General features: G+C 39.6%; 1 long non-coding RNA gene across 2 annotated transcripts; it reads right to left on the reverse strand.

Moving 5' to 3' along the window:
- Positions 1-731: 731 nt before the first annotated feature.
- On the reverse strand, positions 732-24,250 carry LOC137854231 (uncharacterized). Of its 2 annotated transcripts, XR_011095035.1 has the most exons (4): positions 13,538-24,250; positions 13,026-13,094; positions 2,687-2,850; positions 732-2,081 (listed from the first exon to the last, which is right to left on the reverse strand). It is a non-coding gene; the product is annotated as an uncharacterized lncRNA (long non-coding RNA). The 2 variants fall into 2 exon arrangements; XR_011095034.1 differs by lacking the exons at positions 13,026-13,094; positions 13,538-24,250 and adding an exon at positions 5,497-11,646.
- Positions 24,251-25,209: the final 959 nt, after the last annotated feature.

Below are 25,209 nucleotides of genomic sequence, written 5' to 3' on the forward strand. Positions count from 1 at the left end.
AAAAAAAACAAATAAGAAATAACTATTCTTGCTTAACTAAACACTGGAACAGATTTTTCACCCTTATATCTGCAAAACTTGCAAGAATCACTGACATCTATATACGTACTCTTAAAGCACACTTTGGCTCATGGAAAGAAGCAAAAAATATCCTGACTCTTCATGTGACATCGTTCAAACTTACACTTATTTTAAACACTAATTTCTCATTTCTATAATCATGGTTGTTTCCATCACAAAGCATTTAACACGAAACATCTCAATAACGCAGTCAGATCGACAGGACATGGGAAAACAGTATGAAACTATGTATTTTCTGACTTGCATACTGACATTTGATTATTCCAGATTAAGTTTGCATAGTACATTCTTAAATACAGTCAAATCTTTAATAAGGCCCTTTTAAAAATTGTAGTTTCAACAACTGACATGAACTATTTCACAGTTAGACTAGACAGGGTTAAGTTTACTCTTGAGCATAGCACAGAGCCTAAACCCTTTGATGTAAAAGCATAGAATTCTATGCTGCAGTCTACATTACTAGGTGTGTCATAGAATTATACTGTATTTGACCATTTTAAATTTACTGGCTTTAGCATTAAAATAAAAAATAAAATAAAATAAAATAAAATAAAATAAAATAAAATAAAATAAAATAAAATAAAATAAAATAAAATAAAATAAAATAAAATAAAATAAAATAAAATAAAATAAAATAAAATAAAATAAAATAAAATATAAAAAGAACACCTTTATTATTCTGAAAATTGAAAGCTTTTATTAGTAAATTACTTTCTTGCAATGCTCAAGAGCTAGAGTTCAAGTTCAACAACCTGAACTAACAATCAAAGCTAAGAATGTTCTCACAAACACCCTAGGAAGTGGTTGGTGTGACTGTCTGAAAGGAACCTATTTATTAGAGTGAAACCTAAGCCAAATTTATTTTCTTCTCCAATGAAGAAAAAAAAATAAAAAATTCTTGCATCCCTTTCTCTCACTGCATAAAAGTGTGTAAATAAGTGCTCATCTCTTTATTTCGTGGAAGTTCTTTGTAGGTTCTTTGTGGGGTTCTTTGTAAGTGAGTTTCCCATTCTTATACAGAATTATGTAACATCCCCATTCGTTTCATGCAGCTGTTAGAATACCAAGTTCAATATTTATAATGTCAGAAAGAGTAGGAGGTATTGTCCGCTTCTAAATCAGGCTACTTGGTAGAAGTGACTTAAAATAAAACAGAAATACAAACCCTAGAAACTATCTTTGTGAAACCTGCAGAATTTCAAGGAGATTTCAGAGTAAAATGATTTTCTTTTTCCTATTATGCAATGTTTTAGAACAAAAAAAGAGGGGGAGGTTCTAAACCAGAAGCATATTCTCAGGAAAGGTGACTTCACACTACACCAATAAATATATTAAAATATTGATTAAAATGATAGAATATCTTTGTTACATAAAATTTTGTATTTTTGAAGAAGGAATCTTCAAAAGAAAATAACTTTCATGCAACATATTTTTAAATAGCTAAAATGTAAGGTAAAAACAAAGGAATGTCGCATTACAGCTGCTACAATTATTAAGGCCAGCCTCTCTGCCACTTTGGTCCCATCAGGTAGTACCCAAATTCCTTAAGTAATCCCACCGAATCCAATGGGAAAGCTCACAGAGTAAGGTACAACTGTTGTGATTAACAGTGGCAGAATCTGACCTTAAGGTCATTTTAATAAACATTCTGGTGACTTGCTATTTCCTAAGGACCCCTTTTCATAATACATTCCATAAAAAATAAGCTCTAGAAAGATACAGTTTCTTCTGCTCCAATATCCCGGACATTTGGAAATCCTGATAAGAACAAAATGCTGCCTGCTTGTCACAGTGATGGAAATACCCAGCAGAACATCTGTACCCTGAGGATCACATAAATAGCAATGCTAAACTGTCCTCTGCAGTTAAACTCTTTCAGCTCTTTCTACTCTTTCAGCTGCTCTGACTTTTCCCCGCTGACAAAACAAGACCACAGGTCTGCCGTTGTCATCTTGGTTCACAGGTTAAAAGATTCTCTCCGTGGCCAGCAGACACTAGCACTAGAGAAAAAGGAATGATAAAAACCAAAAGTGAGGAAGATTTATTGTTTGGGTCATCATCATCCCAGGGCCAAATTATTCCCAACTGGATGTTCTTCGATATTTTGTCTAGTCTGTCTAAAGCCTCTACAGAAGAAGGAATATGGGCCAAGACTAAGCAAATTTGGCAAAACTGCTTGGAGAATCTGACATTCTTCCAGCTGCAAGCCAAAGAGCATTAGTCCATCACTTTTAAGAGCACAAAATCTACTGACATTTTAAGCACTAGATTCACTTCAGCTAACATCTGTCCTCAGCCTGCTTGCAGCGGCGCCAGGTCCACGAATGCCATGCATATCTTTAGAAGCAGAACTGTACTGGGGAGCAGCCACACAGACAGCAGAGCAGGATTTGCTCTTGTGTGCACTGACATGAAAGATTTATGTAAAGGCTTTAGAAAATCACAAGAGATATGTTTAGTCTTCAATATCAGGACATGCAAACACAAACTTAGCTGCAGAACAAGCTGCATGACTGCATTACCAAGGTATTAGCTGGTCTGGCAGACAGAGAAGCAATGCAGCTACAGCTGATACGAAGCTACTCTAAAGGAAGCAAATACTCACAGCACAGGGACTCATTTCCAGTTCATCATTGGAGGAAAGGATATGGCTGGTGACTTTTTGAGGTGGGCTTTGAACCACAAAATCTCACAGGATCTTCTGCCCTTGTGCTTCCTACTGTCAGCAGCTCCTGCAGCCAGGTACCAGGTACCCATGATGGGGGACACCTATAAATAAAGTCCCAAACGTAACCATTCCCCTCCAGCACCTCTACAGATGTGTGTAAGACCAAATCCTGATTTTTTAAATTTGCTTCTGGTTATCAAGCTACATTTTGCCCAATTGCGTAAGTTTAGGATTATAGAATGATAGAAGAGCCCAGGTTGGAAGGGACCTTGTAAGATCATCAGATCTAATCATTCATGGGAAAAGGGAGCCTAAAAAGAGATTATCTAGCACCCTGTAAAGTTTATATTCATGAGACAAAGAGAGTAAAAAAATGTCAAACTATTAATTAAAATTTAATAGTCTATTAAATAGACAATTTAAAGTTCTAGTATACCGACAAAAAGTGTCTTTTGAAGTGTCATATCTTATGTACACCTAACTTGTTGACAGTATTTCAACAATAGAAAATACAAACATGGTCTTTTATCTCCCTGCATTGTCTTCTACCTGCTGTCTCTGGGCAGTGAGAAATACCATCTGTTTTATGGACTGACCTGTCGGGGTTAGAAGAAATGATAAAGGCACAAACCAACTGGTGCTCTCATTGAAAAAATGCTTCAGGTCTCAAGTGCAAACTGTAATATCCTACAGAGATTAATATAAGCATGCCAGGTTTATGGTTATTCATTATTAAGCTTCTGGGAAAATAGAACAATATATCCTGATAGCTTAAAATACATATTAGATCCTCTGAGTCACTGCTGATTATTCAGCCCATATTTCTGTCACCATATTTCAAAATTACCTGAGAGCATTTTGAATTTGTAAAGTTACAGGAAAAAATGGCAAAAATAACACTTTCACCCTTAAACAGGACACTCAAATGACACTCAAATGCTGACTGTAATGGAGTTGCATCAAGAGAGCAGGCAGAAAATGGAAGAAAAGAGCACGAGGTAGCTAACAATAACTTCAAGCTGGCCCTCCAAGGTCAGCTAGCTAACCATGTCCTCAACCTTGTATGGATTGTATTTCTCGCAATGGGACATAAAAGCCCATCGTGTTCTGCTCAAGTGAATAATTTGCTCTGGTCACTGGACTGAGGAGCCAAACATTTCTAGCAAACGTGAATACTTGAAGTCCTGTTTTAAAGTCTGTGCTTACATTGGCCTGGGGAGGAGTAACCTGGGCTGCTGCATTTAAAGCATAAGTGGATTTCTCCGTCAGAAGGGAGGAAAAGGCAACATAATTAGCCAGCTCTTCTTTTGCCTTTCAAAGCTGTTTGTCATGGTGGGGAGGTAGGTGAGCACCAGGGTGCGTGGTGGCCCAGCTGGGGCCTGGCGCTGCTGTGGTAGGTACTGAAAGCAGTGCTGGGGAGCCCACACTTCCAGCAGGCAAGGCAAGCGACAATGAGTGTGTAAGGGGAATTGTGCAATGAGAAATAACAAGGCATAGGTAGGCCACGGCAGGCTGGTAAGTGAAAAGGTAAATACTTTATCGCCTTTGTTTTACACTCTCCGAGGTCGTTTTAAACTCCCTGAGGTCTCACCTCCCCTAGCCTATCCTCCCTGCTTCTTGAGGTAGATGAGCCGAGCAACTACTTCATTTACCATTTGCCACAGCTCCCATCGGGAGGATGTGGCCCGTATCCCCTGGCTCTGGTCTCCCTGGGATTCATGCTGCTTTCACAGCCCTGAGCCTCTCTGCTCCTGAAGGCAGGTCTCCCAAGAAGGGCTGTGTTTCATATGCAACCTTCAGGCTGCCAGAACAATAAGTACACCACAGGTTTCCTGCTTCGTGTATGTGAACGATTAACCACCACACCTTTACATTTATAATTCAGCAATTCCAGTGGGGAAAAAAAAAATAAATACCAAAACTGTGTTAAATAAACAGCCATGCTCTGAAGTTAATGGGGTGAATCCATTTTTATATAGCTGTATCTAAGGCTACAATTTGATCCCAGCACCACCTTGAGCTTAAATACAACCTCAAGGTTGGACCTATTGTTAGCAAAAGGCTGGGAGGAGCAGACCTTGCTGACTGGAAGTCTCCCCAATCCTCAGGAGATCCTACAGAAAGCTAACTTTATGAGCAGCTCTCCTTCAACCAATGCTCAACCCTTCTGAGCAGGTATTTGGTAGGACCTCTTCACTGCTGTTGATGTGCTACCATTTAAAGAGAAACATAAATAAATAAATAAATAAATTTAAAAGGAAACAAAGAAAAAGCACCTCCGGTTTTAGTTTCTCACAGTTTCAGCCTGGAAATTGCACAGGGGCTAACGAGTGAGTCCCGGCCCCCCTCCATCCTCAGCCAGATCAGCATACAGCATTCCACCCTATGTTTACAGCTGGGGAGAAATTGAATTACCTACATAGTATTATTTTAGTATAAACGAACAGGAAGACTTCACCAAAATTGATGACCCAGCGGGTGTTGCCCCTCCCTGAATGTACTGTATACGCAGAGCTTTCTAGACTCCAATTTATTGGTTTGTCAGAAACTTCAGTTATTTTCATCAAGTTGAGTTTTACATTAAACATTCCTCCCCTTAATTGGAACCATGCGGATACATTTGGGCAGCATCCATATTCCTGCTCAAATAAAAGGGGTACTTTGTTACAAATTCAGCATACTTTGCTGTTAAATTATATTTTGCTAGCAATTACAATTAAATATGAAGTTCACACTTAATAGCAAACCTTGTAATCACGTGGGAGTAGTTCTCCTTCCATGAACATCATGCGTGGGTGGGAGAAGGGAGAGCTCTGCAGCCTCATTTTAATAATGAAATAAACAGTTCTGCCGGTGAGTAATTCAGGGATTTTAAAACAGGGCAGTGGCAGGATGGAAGTTGTTTAAGAAGCTTATTTAACCCTCTCACCTGCTACTTCTAGCTCTCTCAAGAGTTACCCACCCAACTGCAGGCAGACTGAATGATTTCAGAAGGCATCATTGAGCTGGGGCAGGGTGCTGTGTCACACCTGGTTTTATTCTTGCTTTTAGTCCCCATGTGAAAATTGCCGAGCATAACAAAGTCATACATGCAGAAAGCTTTTAAAATCCTCTTTTTTTCCCCCCTTGACTTCCGAGTTATAACAACAACAGTTCTCTAAAATATGCTGCTTCTCTGGCATATGTCTTGGAAAACAGGTAATGTTGTTCTGCAAATTGAGATTTCATTTTAAATTTCATTTGTGGTTTTATGCTTTTGTGCTTGTTCCCATTAGCCACAAGTGCGCTTGTTTGGAAGGATATCAGGGGGTTTCATTAGAAGAGGAAGAGGAGACATTTTGCTATCGTCAGTTCAAAGCTGGTCCTTTTGACTCTAAAAGCAGGATGCAAGGTGTTACAGCTATTACATGTTGTGGTGATGTTTCCACTAGCCTGAATCACATTTCTACTGACACGTCATGAAATTACTGAATACAAATACAACGAAAAATACAACATATAATACTTAATATAGAAAAATACAAAAGTATAATAGCGTACAATTAAAAATATATAATATAATTAAATATACTTGCAAAAATATAATACAGGAAAACCTGTAAAAATTCTGAGTTTTTTTCAAGGGGGAAAGAGGAAGTGGGGGAGAAGCATTCCGTTTGGATATTTGCGTGAGGAAAACTTGTGAAAGACTCTAGGGGACAAGCTCTCAGGAGGCACCAGAATGAAATCTGTAAACTCTGCTTTACTAAAGCAAAGAAAACCCAAGATTAACCTGATGAAAGTACCTCCTCTCAGCTCGAGCTGATTTCCTAGTCTTTGCTCCTAAAATCTCTTGCCATCTTGCAAAGGAACCTCATTTCCATGCTATTTGGAAGCAGCTGGAATTTATCCTCCGCGTCAACCTGACTCTGCCCAGCTACTGCCACCCATTGCTCTGAGGAACTAAACCCACACACAGGCTGTTCTCACTGCAGAGCCCACCTCTGGGTGGCTCACTCCCTGGAGTGAACTGCTGGACCCTCATGGTCATCCACAGAGCTGATGTCCCTCCTGTGGTCCTGGGCCAATCACTGTCACAGGGTACACGGCTTCTGCTGCTAGCCCTCCTCCTTGCCTGGGCAGCCATTTCCCTTGGAAATATCATAAATATTGGCAAGTCCATCTATTTTAATTATTTCACAGTGTGTGTTGGAAGTACTAAAGATTCCTTTAAATATTTTGAGGGTTCCCAAACTAGGTTCAACTCAGAAAACACTTTTACTTGTGACAGTTGAACTCCATGTTCCTCTCATCACTCTGCTTTCCAGTTGTAATTTCATTTCAAGCCAGGAAAAAAAAGATTTTCTTAACACTGGGGCTTTTCTAAAAAGATGACAAACACGACTGCATAGACAGCAAATCAAACTTTGGGATCTATGCTGTTTGATTTGTTTTGAAATTTTACAAAATAATGACTCTTAATACATCCTAGAAGTAGCACCGCTCTGTTAGGAAGTCCTGATGGGTCCCAAAGGACTTCCCTGGCTGGTGTTTCTCGTGGTTTATTTCACAGAGATTCTCAGTGCCGTGCTCCAGCTCACACTTTCTCCGGAGATGGCCAGATTTCCCTGAGGCAGACAACATGAGAAAATTGCAGCTGAGGAGACATAACCAGAAACATGCTACTGAGCCTGAAGCACTGTATTCTTTCCAGAGCTTGAATCAAGTCCCCATCATCCTGTAAATATGCCTGAAAAGGTACTATGCAACAGGCCACATCCTGCACTGAAAATGACTCTGCTTTGCACCGATGGATTACTTCTGCTCTTTAAACAAGTCCCCTTCAACAACACATATTCTCATCTGTGTATTTTTAATAGAAGCATAATTTTTGTCGTATGTTATAATGAATAGCATACAACTGAGCAGTGCGCATAAGACTGTAATTCCATCTGGGAGTTTGTTGACATTGATAAACCACTCAGGTTTTGCTTTTGTGGCTCATGCCATTACAGCAGCTCAACAGGATTACAGTCCTGTTATGTACAGTTGGTTGTAGACATTATACCGTATGAAAATAACTGTATATTTTATTAAAAAAAAGGTTTGAATTTAAGTATGAAACTGAAAATTCTCATCAACGGTCTGATAATATGGCATTAAAAATGATCTTTATATTATTAGCTGAGCGCCTTGTTTATTTTATTTAAGATTCCTCATCCTAGGCAATGAAAATAGTTTAGTTGTATTTAACTATATCTATACTGAGGGACTGAAGAATTTCCCTTGTAATTTTGTGGCATCACTACTTTTATAGTATATGAAAACCAGAACATTGAACTGCCCATAAAGGAAAGTGAACCAGACAAGTCTAGTAATTTCATAGTCTAAACTGAGTTAAACAGATACACACAAAAGCAGATAAACAATGAAAACTGTGGTTTCACTTTTTTTTTTTTTTCATTCTAAATGTTAACTGTGATAGCAGTGGTACTCCCAGGGATTGTTTAAAATATGAAATAAACTTTTCCTTGAATTTGACTATAATTAATAGATCAACTGTGTGTCCATTTCCCTCAAAATGAAGCTTATGTTAAGACACATTTCCCTCATGTCTGCTTTTAAAGCCATGAAACCCCTGTGATCAGGTGCTTTAATTCTTCTGCACTTTATTCCCAGTTCGGATGGATTTAAAAAGCAAAAATAGGTCACATGGCCTGGTTTCTAGCATGGCCTCACTCCACTTATTACCATCTAGTTCACAGTGATGGCATTGATGAGTCCTGCAAGGTCCAGGTTGTTCTAAACCAGATAGAAGGGTGGTATTTCTGCTAAGAACTTTTCTGTTTGTATGAGCCATTGCAAAGGCCTTCATCCCCATCCCACCAGTGATTTCACGGAGCTGCTGCTCACCTCGCACCACCACGCCAGACTCAGATGACCCGATGCTGCTCCCCCTGCTCAGCTGCAGCCTCTCCAGTGTGTTGGGTGAGGGCAGGGGACTTGCAGCACCCCGTTCAGCGAGATGAGGGGAAGAAACCAGAGGGCCAGGTCAGTGGAAGCTCTTCCACCTGAATCTATGTGCTCTGGATCGCACACTGGAGGCTCTGCAGGTGGTACAAAGCTTCCAGACAGAGAGAATATTCAACAAGTGTCTGCTTTATAGGACAAGCTCCTATTTAAAGTATTAGGAGACTTTGGGGTAAACTTGCCAATTTATCCCAATTCCATGTAGCTTCAGACTCCACTCTGGACTAGAAAACCTGAATCCTATCTTTCATTCTAACAGTGCTCCCACACCATGGATAGGGCCTTCTCTGTAGTATGAAGTATTCGCAGATCTCATTTTCACTACAAACTCTTCTAGTGGAGATGTGGTGTATATCGGCAGGAGACTTTTGCTAGCAGTGTTTATAGCAGCTACCCAAATGACATAAGTTGTACCTCTCAGTAGAGCTTTTCCTGTTATAAGAACATTAACCAGAACCGCCGATCTAATTAGTGGTATGTTTCTTTTCTTTTCTCCCCATGCTCTTAGCTGACAAAGCTGTATATGCAAAATGTTTGAATGCAGACAGACCTACTACTTCTGGGGAAGCCGCACAATGGCCAGTAAATGATTCCAGCATTGATGGGGGAGCAGTGGGGGCTGAAGTGATACAGCAGTGATGTGTGATGAAGCAGCCTTCTGATGGATCCTGGGCAATGGCCAACAGTAACACAAAAAAAATATCTGGGGTGGGATTTAGGGTTGCAGGTTGCTCTTACAGAAGTCCTCCAGAGCCAAGGTAAAAGGAAACAGAAGACAACCACCAATGAAGTGAGCTTCTTAGTGATTTAAGACGCTTAAATTCTCTCATTCAACATGTGTACTAAACTCTCAGTCTTCAAATATCACAACAATCAGAAAAACTTCAGGATGTCGCCTTCCCACTCAATGCTGTCTTCATCATCCAGATACATCTCCTCACTTGACTAACCAACACAGATTTTCCTTCTGGTAACATCCTACAATTACAATGACTCCTGGGAGAGGAAGATGGAGAGACCCTAAGACATGGCTGCATGCTTCTGTCTTGCGCATCACAGAATCACAGAGTCAGTTAGGCTGGAAGAGACCTTCCAGATCATCAAGTCCAATTGTCGACTTAGTGAGTCCCATCACTAAACCATTTCTACAACAATTATTTCCACTTATTATTCCTATACTAACCATAACCAAACTTTTCCACTCTTAAAGAATGTGAGGACAGCATGGAGCTTCCTGCCTAGCAAATGTTGAAGCTTGCATGTCCACTCAGCCTCAGTTTTACACTGCTGTCTTCCATTTACTAAATTAACTATTTACTAAAGGCTGCACTTGTTACAACTTCTTGTTCCAGAGGTCCCTTTCCCACAAGGTTACCTGTCGGCATCAATAATAACATTGTCAGCCAAGTAATTAAGTCATCCTCATTACTAATGCAACACAGAAAGAACACAACTTGATTCCAGGCAGAATCTGCAAGACTGTCAGTTTTAAAACATGTTGCTTAAAGTAGGCAAATTTGATCTGGAGTCATTGAAAGAATAAATTTGGAAGACTACCAGGTCATTTCTACAGAATCCCTTTCGTAAATGTAATTGCGCTTTAATAGAATTTACACTACATACACACATAAACAAGAGAAAATTAGTGTATATCAGTTATGATAATGTTTTCTGCTGAGCACTGAAAAATTACTGGAAAACCACTTAATAATGGTCATGTTTTATAATACTGTCAGCTGAGTGATTTCCTGCTCTAAGGAAAGGCACAGCCCTGCTGTGAATTTCACTGGGTTGCACTCTGGGACTGTTCCTATGTGTACAAGTGTTCTTAGTAGTTATCTTGGCTGTGATTGCATAAACTGAAGTTCAGAACTGACCCTTTGCTCTGACAAAAGCCAGAGAAAGAAGATAGTTTTGGTACTATTGGAAGACAAATGAAAGATTTTTGGTATTCATTTTTGAAGCTTTGGTTTTATCCGAGGATGACAGTGTAACCTTGTAAATACACCACTGGTAAACCATTTCAAGTAACACCATGAGGATTAGGGAGATATGAACCCTTTTAAGACTATTTCAGACATTTAAGAAAATCTTTGCAGCCCAAGTCTAGGGGCAGTGAACAGAGTATGAGAGGACCTACTTTCTCTAACCTCAGCTCTGCCAGTTGTACAGGGTGTTTTATCTCCTTGGATCTTACTATTTTCTGTTTTTCCTTCTTCTTTTCCTACTTACATTTCAGCATCTCTACCACAGCTAATTCAGTAATGCTCCAAGCTTTATGTACAGCACCACTGCTGTAATACAGCTCCTAATAGTTTGTTTACCTCAAGACTGACAAATGGGACACTCCAGAACAAATTAATCAGTAAGCACATTAAGACTGTGTAACTCATACAGAAGGGCAGAGTTATTCCATAGGCACTTCTACCAGAATTTCTGGGAGATTTAGGGCTGGCATGGCTAAGCACATCTAGAAGGGGCTGGCAGATAAAAGAGGTACAGCCACACAACAAGCCCCCTCTTTCCCCACTCCCATTAGTTCCTTTATGGGGCTCACCGTTTAGATCAGAGCTGCATCTACCCCCCTACAACACAGATCTCAGCACCGATCTGGAGTATCTCAGTTGCTGAATTATTTTGACCCCCACCATCCAGATGAACCATCCCTGTCAAACTGCCTTGTTTTTTTTTGCTGTCCTGCATTTTGGCTCCCTGGCTCTCCTCTAACACAATTAAGAGTGCCAAACCAGTGCAAAACCCAGCTTTGTCTAACTTTTAGGTCACAGTGGAGCTTGGAGACATTTAATGGGCTTTGTTAAGAAAGCCTTATGCAGTTTGAAGATGGATAATAAATAATGAGAGATATTGTTCCCCAAACATACTGGGGGAAAAAAAAAAAAAAAAAAAAAAAAAAAAAAAAAAAGGAGACATTATCGTAAGAGTTAAGCTCTGATCTGTTCTGCATTTTGTAGGGCCATTTTGCTTCCTAAATTCAGTGAAAGCAGTACTGTGCATTTTTTTTTCTACAGAAATATGCATTTGTGGTTTTGCCCATGTTACATAAAGCAAGGCTTCGGCTCCAAGGCCTAGTAGCTGTCTTGTACAAAAGGTGGGCACACAGTTCTGGTTCCTTCTAACAAAATGGGGTGAAACGGCATGTCCTGTATGTCTTTCCAAGATTTCAGAGGGAAGCAAAACATTACTTTTTTAAATATACCATCCTGAATGAAGGTGCTGTGGCAGAGGTGACAAGGATCTTCTGCTGTATTAGAACTCTCCATCACTAATCATTTTCTTTCTAGGACTAATGAATCTTGAAGCCAGATTTAAGAGTCTGCATATCACCTTCCACCAAAAACAGTGAGGATGAAGGGCCCAGCCGTCTACCTGTACTTGCTCCATCTTGCTTTAAAAGCAGGGTTAGTTGAGATGTGTGCTTACATTTGCTGGGATTTGTTTAACTGACTCCTCATAACCTACTTTCCACGTGGGTTTGCAGTCTCACAGGTTGCAATTTGAGTTCTACTGAGCGCAAAACTGCAACTTTGAAGAGTTTTTAGGTGGTTGTGGTCAGGGTAAAGTGGCTATTTGGTGCTGTGTGCTCTGTTTTTAAGCTCTGACCCTGCCTTTGATCTGCTTCCAATGCCTTCCCTCACATACAGTCCACTAACAGAGCACAATGTGCTTCTTTCTGTGAGAATTTGTGTTGTTGTTTTTTGTGTGTTTGTTTTTTTTTGTTGTTTTTTTTTTAATGGTTGGTTTGGTTTAGGTTTTTGTTTATTTTTAGGTGAGAGATTCTCCCCATTCTCAACAAATCTGAAGTGTTTAGTATTAGTGGCAACAATTTAGTATTAGTGGTGACTACTCTGACTCCAGCAGGAAACACATGAAATAAAAAAAAAAAAAAGGCTACCTAACTGAGGCTTTTTCATATTAAAGCAGGGCTCCTTAAATGGTGAGTCCTGCTCTGGCTTCAGCTAGCTTTGTTCACAGCATAACAAGAGCCTGTGCACCAAAGGTACAAGGCAGATGTTTGAGTTGGTCATCAGAAGCTCCCTTCACGGTTCCCGAGACACAGGCGCTTCAGTTCACCCACCATTTTAAATAGCTACTTTAAGATGAGACTGAATGATCACATTTTTACTTTTTTTTTTCACTGAGAGTAAAGAGTGACATGGGTGATAACTGTACTTGCAGGTACATAGCTTTGCTTAACCAGCCTTGAAGTCGTAAGCAGAGACAAGAGGGGAGAGATCGGGCCACTTACCAGAGGAAAGGGAAAACCAATTTCACCATTAAGTCCCATGGTCTGCTTCAGCATTTTACTTTAGAGTCACTAAAGAACAATAGCAAAGACCCAAGAGTTTACTTGGGCATCAAGGAGTAAATTTCTTTCCCCCAGTCCCAGATCAGGATTGCATCCATTAAACTACAGATCAAGATCTCTCCTGCCCCAGGATGTCACCATTCCTGGCTGCACAGGTCTACCTGCAGCGGGGCAGGGGTAGGGACACTCCCTCCACACAGAGACTGAGAGGGTTGGGTAACTTTGTAAAAAAGATCAGTAAAAACTGCTGTTAAAGAAACTTCCTAACACAGGAAACAGCTAATAAAATGAACATTCATTTGCTAGAATAAAATTTACCCAGTAAAGTAATGTACATTTAAAAATTCTTAAGCACTTTTTAAGTACAAGTGAGTGTGGAACTCTGTCATCATTATTATTAAAGTCAAGAAACATATGTGTAGAGATAACACAAATATCTGCAGGTACATTACCTCTCCCTGTAGGGAAACTGCCATCCTCTTGGAGTGTGTATATGTACACATGCATACTTGTATGTGTGTGAATAAAGGCAGAGCTGGATTGAGGAAAGGAAACAATTATATTTGTCCAGACTCTCTGGGAAACAGAAATTCAGATTATAATGTATTTTTCCTTAAATAAACAAACTACAAGTTGCAAAATAACAATGTAGAAAATTCACCTTTTTATCAGCACAGATTTCTGAAGTACAAGACTAAAATAAATTTTATAAGATGATGAATTTGTAAATGTTTTCAAGAGTAAAACAAATATCATCTTAACCTCATGCTTTTTTTTTTTTAACTATAGCTATGATTAAGAGAACACATTAATCTAACTGCTTGGTGCAAGTGGTAGTTGCTGTCTTGATTTAATGCATACAACAAATTAGCTCATGTTTAAAGCTGTAAGGATTTGTTTGGGCTTCTCATAGTCTGTTTGCCTTAATGTTATCCTACCATGCTATCTTCTAAGTACGGGAAGTTTACTTGGAAATGTTTATTTATTTTTTTCAGTTGACCACAATTCCTTGAGATAATTGTTTTAGCATTGCCTTTATGGCTGGGCTGTTTCAAATCTATACAGCATACCAAAATTATCTTGTGAGAACCTGCTGAATTCTTGTTAGTTTTCTCCCAGGATCCAACACTTTAAAAATGCTTTTTGTCTTTCAGCTTTTTAAAATGCTGTTCTTTTCATTCCTGAGGTCATTTTCTGACAATAAGAGCTAGTGGGCTTCTAAGCCCTCTACTCAAAGCAGCTTCAAGGCATTTCCCTCCACCTCAGTTCTTTGTTTGATGAGTTTGCTCATGTCTACCCATGTCATTTTCACCAAGGTTCAGCACAGAATTTCAGTAACGATTGCTCAACAACTAGCCAGCAGTGGACTCCAGGTCTTCCAGGCCACTCAGATGCTGCAAACTGCCTTCAGACTGGGGAACCACTGCAGCCAGAAAGAGTCAGTCCCTCAGAAGCTGGGGAGTACAAGGGACCACTGCGACTTCCTTTAGGAACTACAGAGACATTGCAAGGATGAGAATTGGGTAGGTCTGAACAAAATTAATTCATGATCCAGTTACAAATCAACTCACCACCTACATAAAGCTGTTTTAGGAAAAGAATGTCAGCACACACTGACAGTCTCCAAGCCCAAATATTACAGCAGTCACGCCACAAAAATCTATCTCTAGGTGGCACATCACATGACCATTAAAATACAGAATACCAATAAGTCATTTGTATTTTGGGGGAACTCTTCACCAAGTATTCCCCAGGTTAAACTTCTCTTCCATTGTTACTGATAGACTGTGGCTTTGTGTAGAGGCCTATCCAGGACAAGGATCCATGACACATATACTTATCACAAAGCAGCCTATGACCTGAAGAGCTTCCAGGCTAAGCAGATGTAGCACTCAGCAGGAAAAAAAAAAAAAAAAAGAAAAAAAAAAAAGCCATGTTACCTCCAGTCTGAGGTTGGTGAGCTGATGGACAGATTTGCTCTAGGTTTCACAGTAATCACTGGCAGAACTGGGAAACAATCCAAGGCCAGCATCGTAACTATTAAACCATGCTTGCTCTCCTGGCATGGAGAGAAACAGAAACATGCCAGAGATGGAAAGCAAACGCCAAGTAGTAGAATGGGCCCCTAAAGTATTTTGTTCCCTGGAGAGAGATTAAAGTCTTGCAGTACATATAAACACCTGCCTAATGATGACAGAATTGAATTTATTGCTTCATGCAACAAAAATGCCTCAGAAATAAGATACTAGACTTACTATTGAGATCATCCAAAACGTACCACGTGTTGTAGTTATCACAAACTTCAGGTGATCAGCCTAAAACATCTGCAGCACATGTACTATCTGGTGAACACCAAGGCACAGCTCATAGAAACTCTGCCTGGGACCCTCCAGAGATTGTAAAGTAGCTGAGACATGATAGACTCGAAAGAACACCTCACTTCATGAACCTCCACCACTACCCCAGCACAGCAGCTCCAGCGGAAGCACTGCCAAATGCCTAAACTACACACCCTCTTCTTCAGCTTATCATACTCGTCGCTTAGTGAAAACACATTGCTGAGGCTGGGATAATAAGTTTGAACAGAGACCTTAACACAGAACTGCTGCACCCTTTCCTTTGGGAGTTAGCAGTCTTCCACAAGCACTTAAACCATAAAGTATTTCTAAAAGAAGAATACTGGGCTTCAAAAATGTTAATCAAATGCAACATTTTAAACAAACAAATCTTTGTAATCCTTCCTGATACATCCACATGGTCAAAAAACAAAGCAGCTATAACATAACCAGCATCTGTTGGAATAAGTAGTATCAGATTATAGGCTGCCCATACAAAACAGCTTACCAGCTTTACTGTGTTCACAGTTGGTATGGGTAAGGGCAATTTCCATTAAAATGTCTACCAAATTTGACAGTGATGTGAAAGGTGAAGTATTATAATTAATATTTTGGCTGTAAAATCATTAAAAACACAGTACAAATGGCAAAACAATCTACACTGTAATCATCTGATATTGTTGGATTTCTTTTCTCTTCTGAAAAAAAAATGTTTTCATGGCTTTTTATTGTTAGAAGATGTAATCAAGATGGTCACTCTTGACTGAAGAGAGTTAATCATGCAGGTTGAGGAGGAACCATATTTGCAGATCGTAAATTAGGTGAAAAGGATCCATATTTATTTATTTTCATTTCTCCTCCTCTGGGCAAAAATCCCTATTTTATTATCTGAAGCAACTGGCAAATATTTCAAAATACAGTCCTTACAAATTACAAATTTAACTTCACTCCTTAGATCGCAAGCCAACAACAGCTAAGTGAAAAGAAAAAAACAAATAAATCTTTGCCCCCACTCACCCTTTCACCACCTTCAAAATTCTGTTCCTCTCAGAAAAACCTAAGAGAACGGGTGAACTTTGCAGTATGCCAGATAAGTCAATGTGCATGGGCTATTTTAGATCAAAGGGAGAAATGCCTTCTGAAGTGCCAAGAGCTCCCTCACTATTACACCAAAAAAGTGCCAGCTCGCCTTTTCTGATGGCTGAAATACTGTGGGGAGAGATGAGCTACTGTCTAATACAGGCAGGCCTGGGTCATTAGAGATCCTATAGAGCAGCAGCAGAAATGCCTTAAAGCTCCTTTTGGAAGCAACCCGTCCTGGTGCACAAAGGCAATATTCTTGCAGGGCAACAGACAGCATGTGCCAAATTCAACCCTGCAGCAACGTCAGTTTCTGAGCTGGATTGACAACTGGTTCCAAGTGAAGTGCATCACAGTTATGTAATTCCCAAGATGGCAAAGTCCACTGCAAGACCTGAGCAACCTCAGCGGTTAAAAAGCTTAAAAGCATTTTAATCTGATCACCTACAAACATGTAGAAAGTAAACTGGATCAGGTACATTCTCAGTTCTAATCTTCTCAAAGTAACAGTAAAAGTGCTTGTTGCTTCCTTCACTTCAGTGACTACTACCCTGAAACACCTACAGCCCCTGTTAGTCTTCATTTTTGAGCCACATGCTAATGAAGCAGGTTCCTGAAAAAGTCTAGTAAAAACATTCTAGCCACCCAAACTTCTTGACTTCCAGAGGACTGAAGTAGCCACCCCTCTTTGCTCGTTCTCTGGAAGTGCTATTAAATCTTTTTGTAACCTTTAATGGCTGTGATGGTGGAACAAGAGACTTTGGCACCTATCTGTTTTTTTTTAGTATTCCTAGGAGCATGTCTGCCATATCCTTTCCTATCAGGAATGCCCCACAGGATGAGGCCAATGATCCACTCGCCCCGTTTTGTCTCACACAGTGGTTGTTTCAGAAGTTGCTCAGGGAGAGCAGACAGAACGAGACTATCTGAGGTCTAATCTTCATACTCCTTCTGCTGTTAGATTAGGGACATCATAAGTAACATCCCTACCTATTCCCAAAAGTATCTGATTTGCACCTTTTATCTGTTAATTTGTCTAATACATTTTGAATTTCTTGATGTGTTGACTTCGTAATTTCTTGCAACAGTAAGTTGCACAAGTTTACCAAATGCTTTGAAGAAAGACACTTTTTAAAAACCCATTTTAAACTGTCTCCTATCAGTTTCAATTCACATCCCCAAAATGGTATATGACCTGGTACGTAAGTTTAGCACTCATCTTCTGCACTGCCTTCTTGATTTAGTAAATCAACCCCAACCCTGTTCAACCCTACTCTCCAAATTGAAGTGAGAGCATATGCCTGCTGTCACATCCGCTTAATAACTTTAGATGTCCCTATCCATAGCTTTTTTTTTTTTTTTTTTCCTCATGTCTTTATTACACTCTTCTCAAAGTGTGGAGATCAACTACATGCAGCACTCAAGATGTGGGTGTACAAAGATTTTCTACAGTGGCAAAACAATGTCTTTGGTTGTGTTCTCAGTACCCTCCTGATATGGGTAATTTTGGCTGCAGCTGAACATTGAGCCAATGATGACAAAAGAGCTGCTAACTCAGCATGGCTTGGATTATTCTAAATAACCACAAAGTTGTTTTGGAGACACCCAAATTAAGTCCAGACAAGTGACTAGACTAACACAACATGGGATAATACTATGCAGAGATACATGCTTAAGCCCTGGAAGATAACTCCATTAATGGAGTTCACAGACTCCTAGATTTACAGTACTACACTCAGCTAGGTTGTCTACAATTACAGTGCATTGGATAAAAAGAACAGTCCAACAGTCTCCCCCATACTTCTGAAATGTTTTCAGAATGACACCTCTTTTTTGAGTAGCTCTCCCCTCTACTTCCAAGACAGACAGAGCACTGTATGCACTGTGAACATCTCAATTATCAGTAAAAATCAGTGACTAACAAATTGTCCCCAATTTAAAACTTGTTTTCAATCACTGAGAAAATTTACCAGTACTCCATATGAAGGCCAACGCATAGCTGTTACTTGACAGCAGAGAATGAGAAGTATGAACTACTTCCTCCTCACCCAATGCCGCATGTCTTCTCCCTCCCCATGTACACCACTGATGCACCTCAAAAAATATTTATGAGTTCTCATTCAAGTACTTCAGCTGATAAATTTAATATCACATTCCCTGGGGTAAGCAAAAAATAAAATATTGCATTGGCCTTCGCACATGTGGAGATTATATTACTTTACAATGAAACCCAGCAAGCTGCATGTTACAGTTTTTACCACAATCTCCTTGGTAGGAATGTTTCAAATACATTGCATATGTGTGAATACAATATAAGCATACTGAAACGCTTTGAACGCTGTAATACATCAGACACTTGAGGGAGCAGGGGAAAAAAAAAACAATGCTTTCACCTATCCTGGCTCTTAAATCTGTGTAATCAGTTAAATGCTTCGTTTGACACTGGTGTTTTCTAGGCCCATACAGCGCTACTTAGCTAGCCAATGTACAAAGCAATTTTCTAAACAGTTGACTACTCAAACATATCCCCAAAACTTCCGCAAATTTTCTGGCTAATTCATTAAATAAGATGTCTCTGTGAAAGCAAGCAAGCAGACAATACCGCTCGCTCTCTGCGTTATAGCTCCGAGAAAAACAGATTAGAGCCACAGCTGTACAACAAAGCCCTTTGGTTTATGCAAACACATTTCTACACGCCGTAAAAGTCGAAACATCTGACTCATTTGGATTTTACAAGGCTACAATGCTGGAAAATATGCATAAAAATCGACAGCATTCAAAGGCATTAAAGAGTTTCAGTCCCCCATTTGTTTCCGATGTAGCCGGCTCGCCGGGATCACGGCAGCACCTGCTCCTATAACTCTCCGGGCCGCGGCCGCCCCATGGCCGCAGTGCTGCCGCCATCTTGTGGCGCAGCCGGGCAGCGCCGCGCCGCCATGGCGGGAGGGCCGCGAGCGGGGCCTTCGCCCTCTGCGCCCCACAGGCTGCGGCTCCAAAACAGTGATTGGTTAAACAAACAGAGGCGACCATTTACAAAAATAATGAAAAAAAACGGCAACCCAACTGATGCTGTCCGTGTTAAATATGCTCAAATTGGTCGTGGGGGCACCATGCGTACATGGGCTTGCTGCAGTACCACAGTAACTGATGGGTCAAACTGCCTTCAGATTCAACCATCTGAGACTCCTGTATGCTTTATTTTTCAGAAATAAAGTAACTTCCTATGCTTAAAGCAAGGCTTAAGTGGTTGTGAATGTATGGCAGTTCTATAGAGCAAGGCTCAGGCAAGCTGGGGCACACAAAATAAACACGCATCACCCTTTGTGAACATTTCCAAGTGATTTGCCTACCTCTGCATAGGAGCTCAATGTCAGAGGTCAAATCTACATCACCACTTTTAACCACTAAACCATAGGTGGCTTTTCTATTTTTTATATATACATATAAAGCAACCTGTGGAGGACTAGTTTGCTTACTAGTTGAGAGACTTTTACCCCCTTTTGCTACCACCAGCTGAAAACTGGAAGGTAAGGGGTGACAGTTGTTCAGACTGCTGATCTAAATCCAAATCTCAATTAGATGCTCCATTTAAAAACAAACTTGCACATTTTTGGCAGCTTCAAACAATAACATTAGGCCCAAACTGTTACTGGGATTCAGAGATAATTTCTCTTAACTAAAAATTATAGCACAATCAGGATAATGTGACATACTCTACACTCTGTTGCCCAGGTTTTATTAGTTCAAAAGATAAAAACATTTAAGGTTCCCAGGACAGATGCATTAGCTAGTGCAAATGTAACTGATGCAATGAACTAATAGCAACAAAAGAGATCGGAATTGTGCAACTAGCATGTAATCACAAGCTGAAAAGGAAATATTTTCCAACTCACTTCAGAACAAGATGTTCCTTCATATTGCTTCAGCCTTCTTATGAATTTGCTATGAGGAATTGTTTTCAGTTGTTGCAGTATGCATGGCCATCCAGGACTTTTTTTTTTTTTTTTTTTTTTAATAGAGATATATACAGATAAGTGGAGCTGAAAGAAATACTGCTTTTGTCTATATGTCTGTGCTACTCTGAAAGAACAGCTATTACCAGTGTGCTGCTTGCCTCCTCTCCAAAAGGTGCCTTGTGAAGAGGCTACAGGTTGTGAACAGCTTGCCTGCAGATGCTGGCATTCTGGAGAACATGGGACCCTAAGCTGTAAGTGGGAAGGTGCACCTTTCTTCATGGAAGCAGGGAGTACATGCCAGAGAAGAGAAGAGGAACGATTGGGCCTGGATGTTCCCAACAGAAACATACCTGCTCAGGATACATTCCCCCAGTGCAAAATTGGAGATTGCTCCAAGGTGGTGAGAGAAATTGTATGTTAAACTGCAAACAAGGAGTCAGGAATGTGAAGAATTATGGCAAAACTGAAATACAGATGGCATCCCATAGGCTTGAAGACCAGAAAAAATGACACTACTGTTTGCAATGATCAGAAAAGGATCAAGACAGGATAGTCTTAAGAGGAAATATTAAAAGATATCATGATGAGTTTGAAACAGATGGCTAGGTAGTCATGAGGAGTCAGATTAATCTGAGATTTTGATTTGGATATAAAACATACATGTGAAATTGAAGGGTAAAAGTCAGTCACTGCAGAAGTGGGAATTGAATTTATATGTATTAAAAAGTATAGCAGCTTGCTAAATTCCATGCACATGAAAGTATCTTATATGTGTGCTGACAAACATTATATTTTTCTACCCTGAAAGAAGCAATGCTGAAGAGTGTTACTTGAATATTGTCCACTCAAGTGGATGGAAGGAAAAAAATATGTGTTTTTATATATATATTTACCATATCTTATATTGATATACAAACACCTTTCATATGTGGTATCTGAGGGTGTTTCATTTGTCGTGGATGAGTTCTACAGCACATGACCTCCCTTCCCTTAAACACATACTCTTAAAATTAGAAACATTTCAGTATTTTTCCCCATTTGCCCTCCTAAACCTGTCCTAAGTATCTGCATTATGTTATCCAACACACTGGCTGCTAACAGTACAATCAATATAAAAGGTTACTTAGGGGGCATGGCTTTTTTCAACTCTGTCCTCAAAATACAAAGCTTTTTTTTTTTTTTTTTTTTTTTTACCAAGAATTTGAAGTCTTTCACTGTGGAAAGTATCTTAGAACCATTTGAATAGGGAATGAAAAAAAAAAAAAAAAAAAGAAAAAATTGAAGCGTACTGGAATTATAACTTTTTGGAGCAAAAAAATCAGGAAATTTGCTTTAATAAACATTTGTCTGTATGTCAGCATAAAATATATTTTTTCAGTTTCATAACTTGATTGTAAAATTTTACAGGCCAGGAACTTCGCATACCAGACACTGGCCTAAATGCCTATTATTTCATTGCTGTTAGAAAAGAATATCTGACCACCTATTCATTGGTATTTTTACAAGAGTATTAAGGTATAAAGTAGTCTACTGTTGTGCTTCAAACAGTAAAACTTATGATGATGATTTTAATAAGGCTACAGCAAAGATGAACAGAGTCCTGATATTTACTGAGCTAGAAAACTAATAAGAGTTTAAAAATAACTTCCAATCACTTAAGCAAGACAAAATCTAGGTTGATTTGTATCCACTTATTTTTGTATAACTCTGCTTTGTACCTAGTAATCTTTCAGCACTATGAAATATCAGGATTTCTTTTTAATAAACCAATCATGTACAAATAAAATTATATCAATTTGTAAATTTTAGGAAAATGTGATTATTTTCCTTATATAAAACATCCCCATTTTATGTAATACTGTACTGGTGGCACAAGTCCCAGTGAAAATATTTTAAATACTTTTGCTTAAATACTATAAAGTCTCCATAGCTGCTTTTGAACTGGAAGAACAGGGGAAATAAATGCTCCTGCAAGTCAAGGTTACTCTCAAATTAGTTCTCACCAGTTCATATAATACTACATGACCCAGACACTTTGGGGATTGAAAGGAGGAAGGAGAGTTACCAATGCCGGAAAGTTCAAAGGTCATGTTTTACTTCCATAAAATTATGGAATTATTGATTCCAGCAGCTACGTGAAGCAATCAACATGGATTTAGGATATTCCACTGGTGGACCTTCATTCAGAAATAATGCCAATGCATGAGAAAACGACTCTGTAGGATTGTTACATACGACAGCATACTAATTACATCATGTGTTCAATTGGGTTATAAGATCCTAAAAATAAACATTTGCTTGCTGACCAATGCCTGGGGGGAAAAAAAAAAAAGTCTAAAATTAACCGTCTTTACTTAACTGTCTAAAACTAATTGCCTATAACCTTTGAGAAAATTTGCCATCTCTCGTTTTCCTTCAGGCTACGTAAATCAAGCCACAGCGCTGTGCTTGTCTACCACCCAGTATCTGGTTCAATGGCCAAACACAAAGTTAAAAATCCTCCTGAGGTTTCAAACCCCAAACACATCCGTTCCAGTGTAGAGGGCAAAACTGACCAATAGATCTACGCTCAGAGATCCTTTTCAGCACTGGATGGGAGATCTTGGTAAGGCCTTCAGAAAGCGAAGCACATTGTCTGCACCAACCTTGCACAGCAGACACAACGGGGGCAGGGGCAGACAGCTGGGATAAGTCCTACAGTACAACAGAACCAAGATGGTGTAAGCAATTCTAAATCAGCAACATTAAACAGAAAATGTGTTTTGCACTTGTGTGGAACAGAAAGCATTAAGGACAGTGTGTTTTAAAACCAAATACATTTTTCTGCGTGTGGGATTAATGCTCCCCAGCCATAACATACTTTCAGCATTATATAAGATTGGCATATGTACTTTTCCCTTGGCAGAGCAGGCAGAATGCTGTCCAAAGGAAAGGGTGGAGCTCTCAGATGTGGGTGCACAGCACAGCAACTTGCTGCTGACAAGCCGTGTCCATCCATCCATCTTTCGTATCTCCATGACATTTTGTGTAAAACTCAGCAGCATATTACACTGGGAGCTCCTGCTGTGAACGAGTTGTCCTGGTAACAAATCCCTCCCAGTGAGCACTCAGGTTCCCACTACATTACAAGGACACCTACTTCCCCCCTAACCAAACGTGCATGCAGCAGATCACTACCATTATGCCTGACTCTATGGGACTGAGATAGTAAAGCAGGGGCATTGCCATGGGAAAGTACAGATGGCAAATGGAATTGGCTCCCCAACAAGAACAGCCAAACCCACAACTTCTTCACAGCAGGAGCTGTGCAAATGCAGGGCATGGGATGGGTGAGTATCCAGATGCTCAAGTTTATCTAAGACTAAGAGGCATGTACAGGACACAAAACCAGTACTGACCAGTTTGACATGCAGATGGCTCCAAGACAAAATGAGCTTTCCCATAAGATATTTTTATTTTGAATCCCTCATAGGATGTTGCTAATACTATCTAGGTGTCTGTACTTCACACCTTCAGTGAAGTTTCTTCAAAGCTTTCCTAGCTTCTTCCTACACAAATACAACCCAAGTTAAGAAATCTCACATTGCTGCACGTTATCCATCCTTATGGACAGATGATCTTCCACATGTAGGCCTTAACTCTGACTAGGGTTTTGTTCCTGAAATGCACTACCACTTGGATGTTTTTATAATAGCCAGACAGAACATTTAGTGATGATACTGCCATCTAGCAGTGAACACATACTTTGAATTATTTTTCTCCATGAGATGTTAGCGGAAGCACAAATGGGAAAAACTTGTGTATGTGTGTATGAAGGTAAAAACTTGTGTATGAGTGTATGAAGGTAATTAACATTCAAACAACTTCTATGTAATTTTATTAAAGGAAAAGGTTATCAGCTTTAACTTATCTGAGTTATCTCAGAGAGTGATTGATCTTCAGGATCAATCACTTCAGCATTACAATTCATCTGGGCACTTCCTCTTTCTTCTCAGTGCTATCCTTGCATTTTTCTCCTCCAAATGCAAATAGTACCAATCCACACCAAAGCTTTGGATGGGACATGTGCTTCACACTGAAAGATCCCATCAATTTTTAAGTTGTACAAACAGAAATTTAATGTTGAGTTGGCCTCCGGTGAATTTGTTTCACTTAGGATGGCATAAGATAAATCCTAACATCATTTGCCCATGCTAAAACAACCACAATTCTACCAAAAAGCTCCAAATCTTTAAGCAGGGTAGAGGAACCTCACGTGATTGTGTATGTGCAGAAGGTAAATATTTCTACATGACTTGTTTAAATTCCCTTTGTAGTCTAGGGCAAAGTCTATCTCAATCAGGTATCGCTCCCCTTCATTCTCCTGTCATGTTAAAAGTGTTGTTAAAAAAATTGTTTTAGCCAAAACACAAACATCTGGAAGTGTTCAGTTAGCTTGCACAGGCTCAAAGACTTCTCAGATTTGAGCACACAAGTCCATGGATTTTATCTTGATGAATCCTCACCCACTGCCCCAGGGGAGCTTACTGGATTGCACATTAGTTGCTCCCAGTCCAAAGATACAAGGACTGGGCAGGACTTACTATTCCTATATATATATATTCTGGTACAGAAGCATCAACAGCTTTCAATCTCTGCAGTACACAGGCCATTGAACCCAGGTACCAAGCTCTAGTTTGGGATCCCAAATCCCACTGTAGATTTAGCTATGATTGAGCACAGGACCAAGGCAAAGCAAACCATAAATATAAC

The sequence above is a fragment of the Anas acuta genome, chromosome 3 (assembly GCF_963932015.1).
Source record: "Anas acuta chromosome 3, bAnaAcu1.1, whole genome shotgun sequence".
NCBI classification, from domain to species: domain Eukaryota; kingdom Metazoa; phylum Chordata; class Aves; order Anseriformes; family Anatidae; genus Anas; species Anas acuta.